The sequence below is a fragment of the Mustela erminea genome, chromosome 18 (assembly GCF_009829155.1).
Source record: "Mustela erminea isolate mMusErm1 chromosome 18, mMusErm1.Pri, whole genome shotgun sequence".
NCBI classification, from domain to species: Eukaryota; Metazoa; Chordata; class Mammalia; order Carnivora; family Mustelidae; genus Mustela; species Mustela erminea.
The window spans coordinates 53,827,447-53,841,129 of NC_045631.1; the positions used below are offsets into that span (position 1 = coordinate 53,827,447).

Consider the following 13,683-nt stretch of genomic DNA (forward strand, 5'->3'; position numbering starts at 1 on the left):
GATTCTTTTAGAATTCAAAATCAATGGCTCTGAGGGGGCGGCCTGAGATCGTGCCTCTCTTACCAGCTCCTGGGTAAGCCCAGCGCTGGCGGCCCGCAGAGCGCGCTCTGGGTGGCCCCGGCTTAGCAGGGGTGCCCTCTAACACCTGCCTTACGTCCGGTTCCCCTGAAACCTCAGGCAAACGGATCCCACTCCACCCTCCCGAGCCTCCCCAACCCCTGTCCAAGAGGCCCTGAGGCACAACCCCTGAGGTCCAAGAGGCACAGCTAACCTGTGGAGTGCCAGACGGGGAGAGACGTCACTCGCATCCCAAGAGAGCTGCGCCTATGCCTCCATCCCCCACCTGGATCCAAGCCCCAGCCCAACACACACTCTAGGAAGCAGTGCAATCAACAGAATGGTTTCTTTCTCTTTTTTTTTTTTTTTAAGATTTTATTTATTTATTTGACAGAGAGAGGTCACAGTAGACAGAGAGGCAGGCAGAGAGAGAGAGAGGGAAGCAGGCTCCCTGCTGAGCAGAGAGCCCGATGCGGGACTCGATCCCAGGACCCTGAGATCATGACCTGAGCCGAAGGCAGTGGCTTAATCCACTGAGCCACCCAGGCGCCCCAGAATGGTTTCTTTCTGCTCTGTTCCTTAACGTGAGTGGGGCTCTTCCCCTCTGCTTTCTGTGCCCACAGGCTTATCGAGGGCCGGCAGGCCGCAGGCCTCCAGGAAGCCCGGGGGCCCATGGATGCAGCCTCTCCCGGCCCCCTGGCTCAGCATCTGCCGTGCGGAGCCCTGCACACCCACCTCCCCGCTGCCCTTCCGTGCCCAGTGTGGACCAGGGCAGGACCCGGAGCAGAGGGCACTTCCTCGGAACAGGCCAATGGCAGCAGGCCACGCCTGGCACCAAACCGCTGTGCCACGGGCTACCCACAGCTGGTCCCCCAAAGGTCCCTCCCTTCCCTCTGTGCCCCCACACTGACTGGTTCCTTCCGGGGGTCTCCGGGGATGCCTTGAGCCAAACAGCACCTAGGGGTTCTTGGCCTCACCACCTCCAGCCAGGATGGAAGGGGCTGGTCCCCCGGGATTCCTCCGACGGAGGATCAAAGAGCCCAGCGGGCAAGGCCACAAGAAGACTCTGGCCTGCAGCGCGCCCAGACCCTCCCCAGCCCACAGCCTCTCCAGAAAGCACATCACCACCTCCGTCGGTCCTCAGACAACAGAAGGCCACACACCGCAGCAGAGGGAGGGCAGGAAATACAGGCGAGATCAAACTCGGGCTTCTCCCACTCTGCAAGTGAGCAGCCCCTCTTTGGCCAAAATAAGGGTTGCAGGTGGGAGAATTCTTGGACCTCCTGGATGGGTCCAGCCAGGGTCAGAGGGGCGTGACTTCCACAGAGCAGGTCAAGTCGCTGGCAGGAGGCCAAACCACTGGGTCCCATTTCGAGGCATGTACCAAAAGGCCAAAGCCCATTGAGCGTAGGAGGCAGTGCCCAGGACCCCCCAACCATGAACATGTTCTAATTTCTTATAAAACTAGAAGGAATAAAAGAAGTATAATATGAAAGCTCACATCTCAACGAATCTGGCCTGCACGGCAGTCATCCTACACCACAGCAATCAGAAAAGGCCATTTTTAATTTTTTTTTTTTTTTTTTTTTTTTTTTTTTTTTATGTTGGAAAGGGGCTCATGACGACAAAAATGCCTAAGGTCATGAGCGTCTGATCCACTCGGAGTTCGACTTCCTTCCAACCTCCAAACCCGCCATTCTTCATGCGGACCCTTTGTGGAAGGCCTTTGGCAGCCCTGGAGGCCACTGCTCTTTCCCAAAGGCCCCCAGGCCAGCCCAAAGACCCTTCCCCTAAGTGCCTCCCAGCAACACTCCCCTGACTCCGACCCTGGCTCGCCGGGTCCACGCAGGTGCGCTGGGCCTGCTTCAGACCAGGCAGACAGCCCAGCAGCTCCCACCCCCGCTCAGCCTGGCAGGTAGACCAGCCCCTCTAAGTCCAAACACACGCTCAGCCCCCTGCAGGATAAACACCGGGCATACATCACACCCAGGCCTGTAAAAGATAATTACACAATCTGATCTGGGCAAATTAGGCCCACGGAACCGTCTAATTCGTACACTGAACTCAAGGGTTCTATCGGCAGGAAAAATTAACCTGGCTCTTTATTGGGATTTGCCCCCAGGTCAGGATTAGGCATTGTTTACCTTTTTAAATTCTCTAGCTGAGGAAGCCTGGAAAGGCTCTTTCTGCGCCCACCCCTTCTCCTTTCCACCCCATCCTGGTCCGCCAGCTGCCCAGGGGTCTTTCCTACAAACTCGCTCAATAAAGCCCCAAGGAGAAGAGACAGACAGACAGACAGACAGTTATTTTTTCACAAAAGAAAAGTTGGGCCATCCCAAACCCAAATCAAGGACTTTATTAATGGGCACTGACTCAGAACGAGTAAACAGAAGAACTGACATGCCCAGATGGCAATGTACCTCCTAATTATTCTGGCCCAACTGTGAAATGTGGACTTGGAAAACACTCACAAATGCACATTTCCCTAAATAAATATGCTGTCTCTCTCTCTTCCTCTCTCTCCCTCTCCCTCCCACCTCTGTGGAGGAGTCTCTCGAGAGGAGATGCCATGAACAGGGGTTGCTCGGTGCCTATCCCCTTAGCTCATCACCGGCTACAACACCCAAGACCTGTTGCCGGGACGTCAGGACAAGTAGACAGCAAATGAGGATTATCCTTCGTCTAACCAAAATAAGCACCGTGGCAAGACAGCCGGCTTTCCCCGCTCTTTGCAGGGGGTTTCCCCTGGGGGGAAAAAGTCCCCCGCGGACTCCCAAGTCAGTGCTGTAACAGGGAGACGAAGCTCTGGCCCACCCAGGGGTATTTAGGGCTCATATGTTTGTGGCTCCTGCAAAGGGGGGGTGTCCATGTGAGGACAAAGACGGTGATGAGCACACAGGCCGAGCGGTGCTTCGGGCCAACGTGATCTACCCATGAAATCATTGCAATGTGCCTCTCCAGGAGACGGAGATGGCTTTTCTGAGCCTACCCTGGAGCCTACAGTAGGTCCTCTTGCTCTTTAATCAAAGGGCCGTGGGAATGGATCGTATATGGACAACCTGACCTCAAAAATATATGTCTGTGTGCACGTCGCTCTGTCCGTACGTGTATACTCCAGGACAATGACTTTATGGGAAAGAAAACCAGTTCCACACAACAGCCTTCGGCTTCAAACAACAGAGATCTAGTTCTCTTGCTCCTGATCCGCAAGGATTCCGGGCGAGCCAGTTAAGAGACGGGGAAGAGGGAGCCGGAATGGGCAGACTTACTGTCAGCTGGATTACTGTCTTTGTAAGGAGGTGTAGCCAGATCTCAGCCTCTGAGTCCAAGAAGGCTGAGGCAAGTGTACACTTTTTGGAAGGAGACCTCCATCCCGTGCCAACTATATTAAGGAGCCTTGGAGGAAGGTCGGAAGCAGCAAAGAAACGTGTCCCTCTTCCTGAACGGGGAACACACCGACACATTCGGCAAAACTGCCCGTTCCAGGCGCAGACAAGGGGAAGTCGAGTATCCGGCAGAAACCGTGCAGATGGGACGACACCAAGGCTTGGTGAATAAGCGAAATGATGTCACACACACTTACGGGTTCTAGAGTCAGTCAAAGGCTAAAATCCTAGCTTGGCCACCAACCAGCTGTGTCACCCTAGATCCCTTCCTGGGTGTCCCCTTTCTCACCTGATAGTCACCATTCTTTGTCACTCATAAGACTTCCACGACCGCGAGCCACGATCAGTCCTGTTATTTCTGGTGGAAGATGCACAGTGGAATTACTCTTGTCTGCATTTCACACATGGGGTATCGGTGCTAAATTAAACCACGCGTTCAAGTGCGTAGCTTGTTTCCAGGTTGGGGTAAGTTAACTGGGAAGGATTAACTGCTAGCAGTGTAAAAATAACTAGATTACAGAATTGCACAGTTCATAAAGGCGAACTTGGAAGGAGAAGGCAAAAGGTTAACCACTGTCATGTCTGGGGAGCAGGAGTATGGGCAATTTGTTTTATTTCTACATGTCTACAGTGACCAGGCCTTGTTTGGTGAAGGAAAAAAAAAAAAAAACACCCTTGGTATTCATAAAGATAATACAAATAAAATGGACATTCCAAAGTCTTAAGTTAGAAATAAAACTATCCACACGATTTTTAAAGAGAACAGTCAGAACGGAAGTTGCAGGATTGCTTGTGAAGTCAGAAAGAGATACAGCAAGCTTGACCCCAAGTTGGGGTTCGAGGTGAGATCCAGCAGGGGTGCACCTGGGACCTCCTGTGTGATCCCCAGAACAGGGGTGAGCCGCACCGCAAGGGGCAAGTGTGGGTGACTTCAGAGGCAGCTGTAGATTTCACCAAAGGGAGAGCAGCACCTTCCCCTGAAGGGTGCAGTCCACACCGGCTTGAGCTATAAAACCTGACCAAGAATCTTAACCCAGCCAACACGCTGCAGGCCAGAGGGTTAACAGACCTGCTCCGTGGCATTTTCCAAATACCTGTGCCATTATAGACAGAGAGCTCTGAGGACACTAGCCACTTTGGTTCACGACATGTGTCTCCATGCACTTCCCGGAGCTTCTTACATAACCCCTGGCTGGAAACAGAGGCCAAGCACCATGGAAGCAGCTGAGGCCACGCCAGAAATAAGGGGCCTGCTGCTCTGCGAAAGCATGCAGCGGGACAAGTGGATTTGTGCCTGAAAATCAAGATCCTCATGGGCCTCCTTTGGGTGTCCAGGCCCAGGAACTGCCCCCTCCCCTCCTCTTCCTCCTGGGTCCAGTATAGACGGGGATCCCAAGGCTCCAGCCCCAGCCCTGCTGAATGTCCATCCTCTCCCCTGGTCCTTTAAGATTTCCCCAAATCCCTGCCCCTGTCCTTTCTCCTAAGCTCCAGGGTGCAAACAGCCTTCAGGCTGACCCCTGATTCCCAAAGAACCTTAAGTTGTCCACATTTAGTGGTAAGTCCTTCTCTCCCCCTCAACCAGGCTCCCCTCAGCACCTTCCCATTTCAGTGAATTAAACTTCACTCTCTCAGTGACCCACATGGACAATGTCCCCCCAGATCGCATGAGTCACTACCCCTGGTCAGTTCTTCTGCTCATGTGGTTCATGATCCATCTTGTCCATATGTCTCCATATGGACACAATCCATATGTTCCCCCACAGCCGAGGCTCTCGTTAGCCTCCAGCCCAGGTGTCCACATAATAAAAATGTCATTTGCTGAGTGCTCACTGTGTCCCAGCACTTCCCATGGATTCCTTTACTTAAGTCCCTCATCTTGGGCCACGTCTCCCCCTGTTATCTATCCCTCTGCACACTAGCTCTATTTCTCAGCTAAAAAGCTTCCCATCTTTGGTGCCTCAGGTCCTTTGCACTTACTGCTTCCTGAGCCTGAAACAGTTTAATGTCCAGAGTCTCAGCTCAGACCGTGCTTTCTTAGAGAGGCGTCCATGATGACTCCAGGACACGGGCCACCCAAGCCATACAAGCCACAAACCTCTTCACAGCACTTGACCTCATCTGAAATGACCACATGTGTTTATTTAATTCTAGTTTGTATCTCTGCCTGCCGAGAATGTACCAGGTTCTCCACTGTATGATCGGCATCTGTTGGAAGATGAAGCCCTCTTCCGGTTAAAAGAATGAATGAATATTAGGATCCCCGTGTGGAAGACAAGGTCCCTGACATACAGAAAGATTTAAAACTAGTTCAGGGTCATGAGGCTAGTAAATAGTTGAGGCCACATTTGTACCAAGCTCCTCTGGCACCCAGGAAAAAGCTGACAGCACCCTTGCTGTCCTGTCTATGGCTACTGTAAGGGCCCCCACCCGGGCTCCCTGCCTTTCAGCTTGCCTGGTCAGCCCCCTCTGTATTGCTCACCCAGGCTACCACTCTGAAATATCGATTACGTCCGACTAAGCTTGCCAGTCGACAGCGGCTCCCTACTGCCTTTTGTGCACAGACCGAACCTGCCCGCCTCGAGTCAAAAGCCCCCTACTCTCCATTGCTCCTCCCCTCTCCCCAGCCCTCCTTCCCACTCTGGGACTTGTTTGTAGGACTTCTCCGTTGCTATCTAATCTTCACTTCCCTGTACCTGCAAGGCCTCCCTCACTCTGCGCCTCCCTAACACCTTCCCTTTAGGCCCCACCCAGGTACCGCCTCCTACAGGAAGCCACCTGACTTTCCAGCCCTTGGTGGTGGCTGGGCCTTGAGCCACAGTATTACCTCTGGTACCCTCTATGTGCACCAAACCTGAGAACACAGGGAGAGGTTACCTATCCTTTTTCCCCCCACAAAGAGATCTTAAATTCCTTTAGGGTGGGAATTTGCCTCCTGTGTGGGGCTTCCTAGAGCCCCATGGGGTAAACAGAACCTTAAGGGGAGGAGCCCTGGTGCCCTGTGCCACCCTCCGGCCCGCGGGGCTCCAAAGAGGTGGGTGGCTGGCCACAGCACCGGCAAAGCTCTCTCCCGCCTGCCGAGTCAGAGCGGCTGTCCTTGCTGCCTCCGGAGGCTCTCCGATGCCTCAAGTCTTCCCCAACAACCCACCTCCCCCTGGAGATGCTAACAGTAGGCCCAGTCTGACCTCTCCCCCGGATCTTCACTGAGCGGAGTCCCCAACAGGAGGCCAAAGACAGAGGCCAACCCACTGTGCCGAAAAGAACGGAACCAAGGAAGAAAGGAAGGAAGGAAGTTAGTTAGTTTACAAGTTTCTCTCTTGAAACCACATCTTTGCCCCCTGGGGACACCTTCTGCCCATACGGTCAATAACCCCTCCGAAGTGGGAGCATCGAGGTGGAGTGTCCCCAGGTGGCGGTCAGGACGTACCTGTGGCCGAGCGCGGGCCGACGGCTCACCCAGAGAGGCGTGCGGCCTGTACCCTCGCCCTCTGGCCAAGCCTTGGCCTCCGTCTACGTCAGTTTCACCGTGTTTAATGGAAAATAAAATGTTCAACTCAAAAACACTTTTCCAATGATATTTTAAGGGAAAATGAGATCACAGAAAACGAGGGAGGTAAGTTTACATGGTGTAACCCCAAGCCACATTCTTTTCCCAAAGAATCCCCCGAGAAGTTCGTGTGTGCAGGTATCTACCTGGGGAGACCTGGCCCTGGAGGCCACCTGGACAGCAGCAACACGCATGGTGCCGTGAAAAGTCACGCCGCTACCCAAACCCACACCCTCAGTGCAAACAGCCTCCTCCCCGCCGAGGCCCAGATGGATCCTGAGGTCCCTTAGGTTTGTGAAAGCTGCCGACGGCCCCCTCGCCAGCCTGGGTCAGCCCTGTGCCTCTGCCAGAGATACCAAACGTTTCCTAAACCCCAGGCCCAGCGTACATAGCTATGAATAGTTATTAACATTAACTGGGGGCATTAATTAAAAACCATTCAGCCAGGCAAATGCTCATACTTTTAAAAAGTCATTTGGGTAATCGCCTTTCCATGCTACAAACTTTCCGAACGACTGACAGGTTGACATTTCATAATGTTGTTTGTTTTAATCAAGAAGAGGGAAGGAGCCAGTGTGGTTCCCGGTTCCTTTTTCAGGTGCCTTGATTTATTGATTGGCAAATCCCCACTTAATAGCTGTAAAGCAGGGCTAGGGGAGAAAGAGGCTCCCACCTCTCTGGGTTGGTGTCTGGGCCGGTGATGAGGGACGTGCCCCAGGGCATTGGCACGGCTTCTTCCATCCTCCTCCCCCGCCCAACACCCAGCAACCAGCTTCTCCTGGGTTGCACCGTGGGACCTCCCGAACTCTGCTCTAGGCTGCCCACCACCCCATCTGTGCCCCCTCTCTACCAGAGAAGGGCTACTTCCAGCACAAATATACAATGGAGGGGCTCCTACTTCAGCAAACTTAGGAGTTGGGGGGCAGTGGAGACTTGGCTCTTAAACTCTCGAATTTCTTTCTTAAGGCAGCAGAACCCAAAACCCAGGCTGGCCTGCATGAGTTGGAACCCCAGACCCACCATTTACTCTAAGTCTTGGGCTTCTCTGTGCCTTGTTTTCCCATCCATCAGCAATTTGTATAAGTTGAATACCCGCCTGTAGGGTTGTTTGGAAAGTTAAATTAAGATCAGTAAAGCGGGGCGCCCGGGTGGCTCAGTGGGTTAAGCATCCGACTCTGGATTTTGGCTGGGGTCATGACCTCAGGGTCCTGGGATGGAGCCCCACATCAGGCTCCACATTCAGGGGCGGCGTCTGCTTTAGAGTCTCCCTCTGTCCCTCCTCTGCTCGAGCTCTCTCTCCGTCTCTCTCTAAAATCAATAAATCTTTAAAAAAACATATTGACAAAGCACTAATAACAGCATCTGGGGCACAGTAAATGCTCTGAGTTTAAAAGCCCCCCGTGCCCCACAGGAATAAGGACACCAGCCTCTATGTGAAAACAGAGTTGAATTTGCCTTGGTTGACAAGACCACCAAGTACCGGGCCTTAGACCATTTCCCCAGCCTTCCTGTTTCTGGGGTAGGGTGGTGGTGGGGTGGGGGGCGCCAAGACCCCTCCAAGGCCCAGCCAGGTCCCAGGCACAAGCGGTGACAGCCGCTGCCCATTCTGGGGACTGAAGGCACTGAACTTTCCATCTGACACTGTCAGCCTGCCCAGGCCACGAAGTCTTTTATGGAAAGACAAACAAGCTTTCCCGGGAGGCTGCCCGGAGCGCGGCGGGCTCCCTCGCCAGGTGCCCCCAGGTCCGGGGCAGGCAGACGACACACGGCCAGTGACGGGGAGAGAGACGTGAGGCTCTTGGGGAGGCGCACACTCGCCACCCAGCCCTTCCTCACGGCCACACTGTGACCTGCCTGCACGAGGGACACCAGCAGCAGCCACCCCTGAAGGGAAAAGCGGGGAGGGTTCTTAAGGAAAAACCACCCCAAGGCCTTGCGGCAGCCTTAGGGCAACGAAACACGACACAGGCAGGCACAGATCTTATCTGAAATCACTGCACGCCACTAGCGCATTTCAGTATTACTGGAACACCCACTGCCTGTCACATATTACCACGGGCACCGGAAATACAAAGCGGAGAAGGCAGGTGCCAGGCTCCCAGAAAACCTTCTAGGAAAGATAACGTCTCAAACAACGGATGCTCTTATTTTGTGATGTGAATTACATGTGTGTGGTGTCCTTTATGCGTGTCATACGTGTGGACATCTGTATGTTCACACACCGCAGCGAGGAGCTCCAGGAGAAGGCGGCTCCCACCCTCCGGGGTTGGCAGGATGGAGGGCATCTGGGCTGGGGAGAAGGGAAATGACTATGGGGTCATTTGCCAGTGCGTTAGCTGGGTTTAGTGCAAAAGAGGATGGTGGGCACTTCTGCATAGGAATTCCAAGTCTGGCACTTTCCTAGCTGCACAGTCCTGGGCATCAGGGGTGTTAATACTTGGCTGAGCATCAGCAAAAAGCGAGGAATGCACAGACACCCCCAGGCAGACAGGCAGGCAGGTGATCGATTAAATGCCCAGGGAGAGGAAGCGAGAACGCTTGGCAGAGGTGGCGTTCAAATGAGGCCATCGGGAGGCGGTTGGCTGTGCTCAAAGTCAGACGAGCAAGCGACAGGCCCTCCTGGGAGCCTGCGGGCAGCACAGGCCCGATCTGCATTTATGCTGCTGTATCAACCCCATCGGCAAAATCTGGGCCATCCTTCCTCCTCCCTCCTATCCCCACGGGATGTCTGGGGACACATGAGAATCGAGCTGGGGCAGAGAGTGGGGTGAGGGATGTGTGATTCTCAAAGAAAGGCAAGCCATGAGCGGAAAGGATGATTATTTCACTTGGGGAAACCACGTGTAGGCAATGGTTGCGGTTTCTTCGGGTGTATCAGGAAATCCTAACAGAAAAGAGGTGATTTAACTGAGACCGGGAAAGAATGTGCAGATGTTTTAAAATATTAAACGGAATTCCGAAAGCCCCATAACATGATGCCTCCTTTCTCAAGCTTGGCCAATTTTAAAGGCCTGAGCTATAACCGGGGACCGAACAGATCATAAGGCTGTTGAACTTGGCTCCCCGGTCCCATAGCAACCAGCCTCCCTCTGGAACCCAGGGACCCAGCCAGGCTCCTCATGCCGTGTGACACCACTGGATTCTGTTTGGAGTATCATCTTCAGAGGCAGTTACTTAAACTGAGAGGCAGAAGTCATTCCAGGCTTCTAGTAAGACCCAGGACCTGTCGGGACTCGGCCGAAGCTGCAAGCCCATCAGCAGACATGTCGAACTCTGGAGGAAAACTGGGAGGTCAGTGGGCTCCAGAGAGATGCAGGGCAAATGGGGGACCACCTGCCAAAAGGCTCAGAAACCCCCAAACACAGCCAAACAGACGGGGAGCAGAGATCACCCATGATGGCACGCATACAAAGGAGCACAGAATAAACACGCCTCGCAGCCAACGGCCCAGAGCCTGGTGCAGAAACTCCACAAAACCCAACTCTACAGGGCACAGAATGCAGAGAGATACAGGCTGTGGAGACAAGCATCACGCCAAGCAAAGTTTTGTTAACTTATGGGGGTGAAGGATCAAGTTCATAACTGGAGAGAGACTGGGTTCGCCCATCGCCTTAGATGTTTCAGAAAGAACTGGACAGGATGACAGCTGCACAGGTATCAGTGCGAGCTTTAGCAACAGCGGAGTCCGGAATTACTTGGTGGATGTTTATCTCCTATCTAGCTGCTCCCCCCAGCTCTCCACGGCTCCTGAAAATTTCTAGCTGGGTCTATATTGTGAGAACTTAGGGAAAGGTCTCACTGTCTTACTGTCCTTACTAAGATGGATCTCCCTTCAAGGCAGAGTCCACAGGCCAACTCATCTTTTTGTGCCATTCGATTAACGTAAAACCCTTCAAAGTCCCACCTTCAGAAATCCCACTTCCAGAACTTCCTCCTTTGAGGATGAAGATGGAGATCATTCTACTGTATTGTGTATAGGAAGGTGTAAGGGAGGCCAATTCTGCTACAATCTGATTCCAGGCCACTTCCAATGAACAACAGGCAACATTTAACACTCTGTGGTTCGGAGATGGTTGGAAAGTCGGAGGTTGTCTCCTGTACCACCACGTGGCTCAGAAGCCTCCTAAGGTCGAAAAGATAATGTCTTCCAACACTTCTTTGGTCAAGTGATAGCTACTGGTCAAGTTTCAGAAACAGACAGCATCTGAAGTTAAGTAGAAGAGGCAGCAGGGAGCGGTGGGGGGGACAGGGGCAGTGGGTGGGGTTGGACTGAAGACACGAGGCAAGAAGGCTTCCCCTAGAGGAAGGGGTCTCCACCTCAGCCTGGAGACATCTGGAGCTGGACCACTCTTGGCCGTGGAGGCTGTCCTGTGCACTACAGGACATGGGATGTTTAGCTGCCTCCCCGACCTCACCCACCAGATGCCAGGAACATCGCCCAGTTGTGAGACTCAAAACTGTCTCTAGACCACTGTCCGATGTCCCCCAGGAGCAGGAGGATGCCATATCACCCCTGATTGAGAACCCCAGGATGAAAGTCACAAGTTGGTCACGAATTAGCAGTGGGATCTGAAGGCTGTCAGAGGTCTCTGTTCCTTCAAGTTCTCATCCACGAGATGAGGACACTGGACTCTACCAGTGTTTCCCACGCTAGGGGTGAGGCATCCCCTAGTGGTATCTGAGATAGCTATTGGTCACACTCAGACATGCTGTTAGATAAGACGGGAGTCACACGGAAATGGTTTTCCCTTTTCCGGTCTCTTTCCCTACTGATCAAAGCAGGAAAAGCATCCTCATTTGCGGCTTTAAGTTGCAACCCTCCCTGTAAGAGAGAGAGCAAGTCTCCGGCACAGAGACTTGGGAAAACCAAAAAATCTCCATCTTTTATGATTTCACTGTATTTTCTCTTTGTGTACAGCGACCTCCTAATTCCATTTACGACAGTGATGCAGATTTTCTTCTTCATGTATGTTTATTTACATAACCTAGGAGCCCACATGGAAAAATATTAAGAAAATAATAGTATGTGTGCCAGGATGGCAAAATTCACAGAAGCCTTAGGAAGTGCTAGAAGGGTTGACACCATCCTTCCCACAATGATTCCTAACTCACGCTGGACATTTTCTCGGGTGCCTCACACGAACCCCAAGACATGAGGTGAGATTAGTGATTTGGAAATTCTTGAATCCAAGTCCTCTCATTAGTCTGTTGTAAAGGCTGGTCACTTGTCATCTGTCACAGGTTGAATTATGCCCCTCCCCCCACGGAACAAATTTGTAGGTTCGAGTCCTAATCCTCAGGACTTCAGCATGTGATCTTCTTTGGAAAGAAGGTCGTGGCCAGGGTCATCGTTAGGATGAGGTCACACTGAAGTGACATGGGCCTTTAAGGTGACAGGGCTGGTGTCTTTATAAAAAGGGGAAATCTGAATCCAGACACACACACGAAGCACAGCCCATGACAGTGAGGCAGGGACGGGGTGATGCTTCAACGCACCAAGGGATGCCTAAGGTCACCAGCAAACCCCCAGAAGCCCAGAGAGAGGCACAGAACAGATCTCCTTCAAACCCCTCAGAAGGAGCCAACCTTCTAGTTCCCACAGCTGAGACGCAATACCTTCCAGCTGCGTAAGCCGCTTTATCGGCAGTCCTTTTTGTTACATTAGCCCTAGTTGACTCATACCTCCTCACGAGTTCATTTACTACTTTGTTGACTGTCCTTGGCACTCAAGAACCTCCCCGTGGGACAGGAAATGCAGACATACTTGCTGAGGAACTTGTCTTTTGTCTTCATTCGGAGATGGTCATGGAGGGCAAAGGTCATAAAAACAAAACAAGCCCCCGTCCACCGCCATCAGTGCTTAGGTACATCTCCATAGGCCTGCTATACGGAATCTTCACAAATTGTATAAATTCACTCTTTGTTCGTTGCGTGTTCTTCTCTGGTGGTCTACAGGGTCAGTCTCCAGCTGTGACACATGGGTGCCCAGCTTCCACCCAGAGGGAGGACCCAGGGTAGAGGCAAAGCAGGGCACAGCTGTTAGTACCTAGACTTCAGAGCCTGCAGGATTCTCACTGTTTCCCCTAAAAAAAAATATCCTGGCCTCCTATGCAGACATTCATACCAATCAGGCCTTCCAGTCTGAAGGCGCTGGCTACCTCCAGCTGCTTAGAGCAAGCTCCAAATATGCAGGCATTTGAGAATTCATGACCAAAAGCAAACTCAAAACTTGAAGGACGGTCTGGTGAGTGACAAAGCAGACAAAGTCTTTTGGGTCTTTCTCCCGGAAGTGTTCACCCAACACGTTCACGTAACGTGCGACCTGGTAGGGGACCAGAGCCACCGCTCACTAGCCAACAGCAGAAGGAACTAGAAATTCACTGAGGCTAACACCAAATCAGAACCCAGGACTCTGAGACACGGCCGAGGGGCTGGGGAACTGCGGCTCCATCTTTTTGGTTCAGAAACATGCCCCTTCACTCATTGGCCTCTGCATTATACAACAAGAAGTACGCCGAGCCCACAAGCCCGCTTGCGTTTTCCCTCCGTCTAAAACAGATACACCGTCATCCCACACCTCTGATCACAGCCGTAGTTTGAGAGATCGATACTGAGGCTTGAACGTAAAATAGCGATCCTCTTTCTCTCCCTTTCCGGCCGTGGCCACGTAAAAACCAGAGCCCGCCGAAGCGAAGG

General features: G+C 52.6%; 1 long non-coding RNA gene across 7 annotated transcripts in view; it reads right to left on the reverse strand.

The window, feature by feature from the left end:
- The window catches only part of LOC116577109, a 161,852-nt gene that overhangs the window by 36,851 nt on the left and 111,318 nt on the right, over positions 1 to 13,683 (reverse strand). The gene's annotated exons all lie outside the window — the stretch shown is intronic.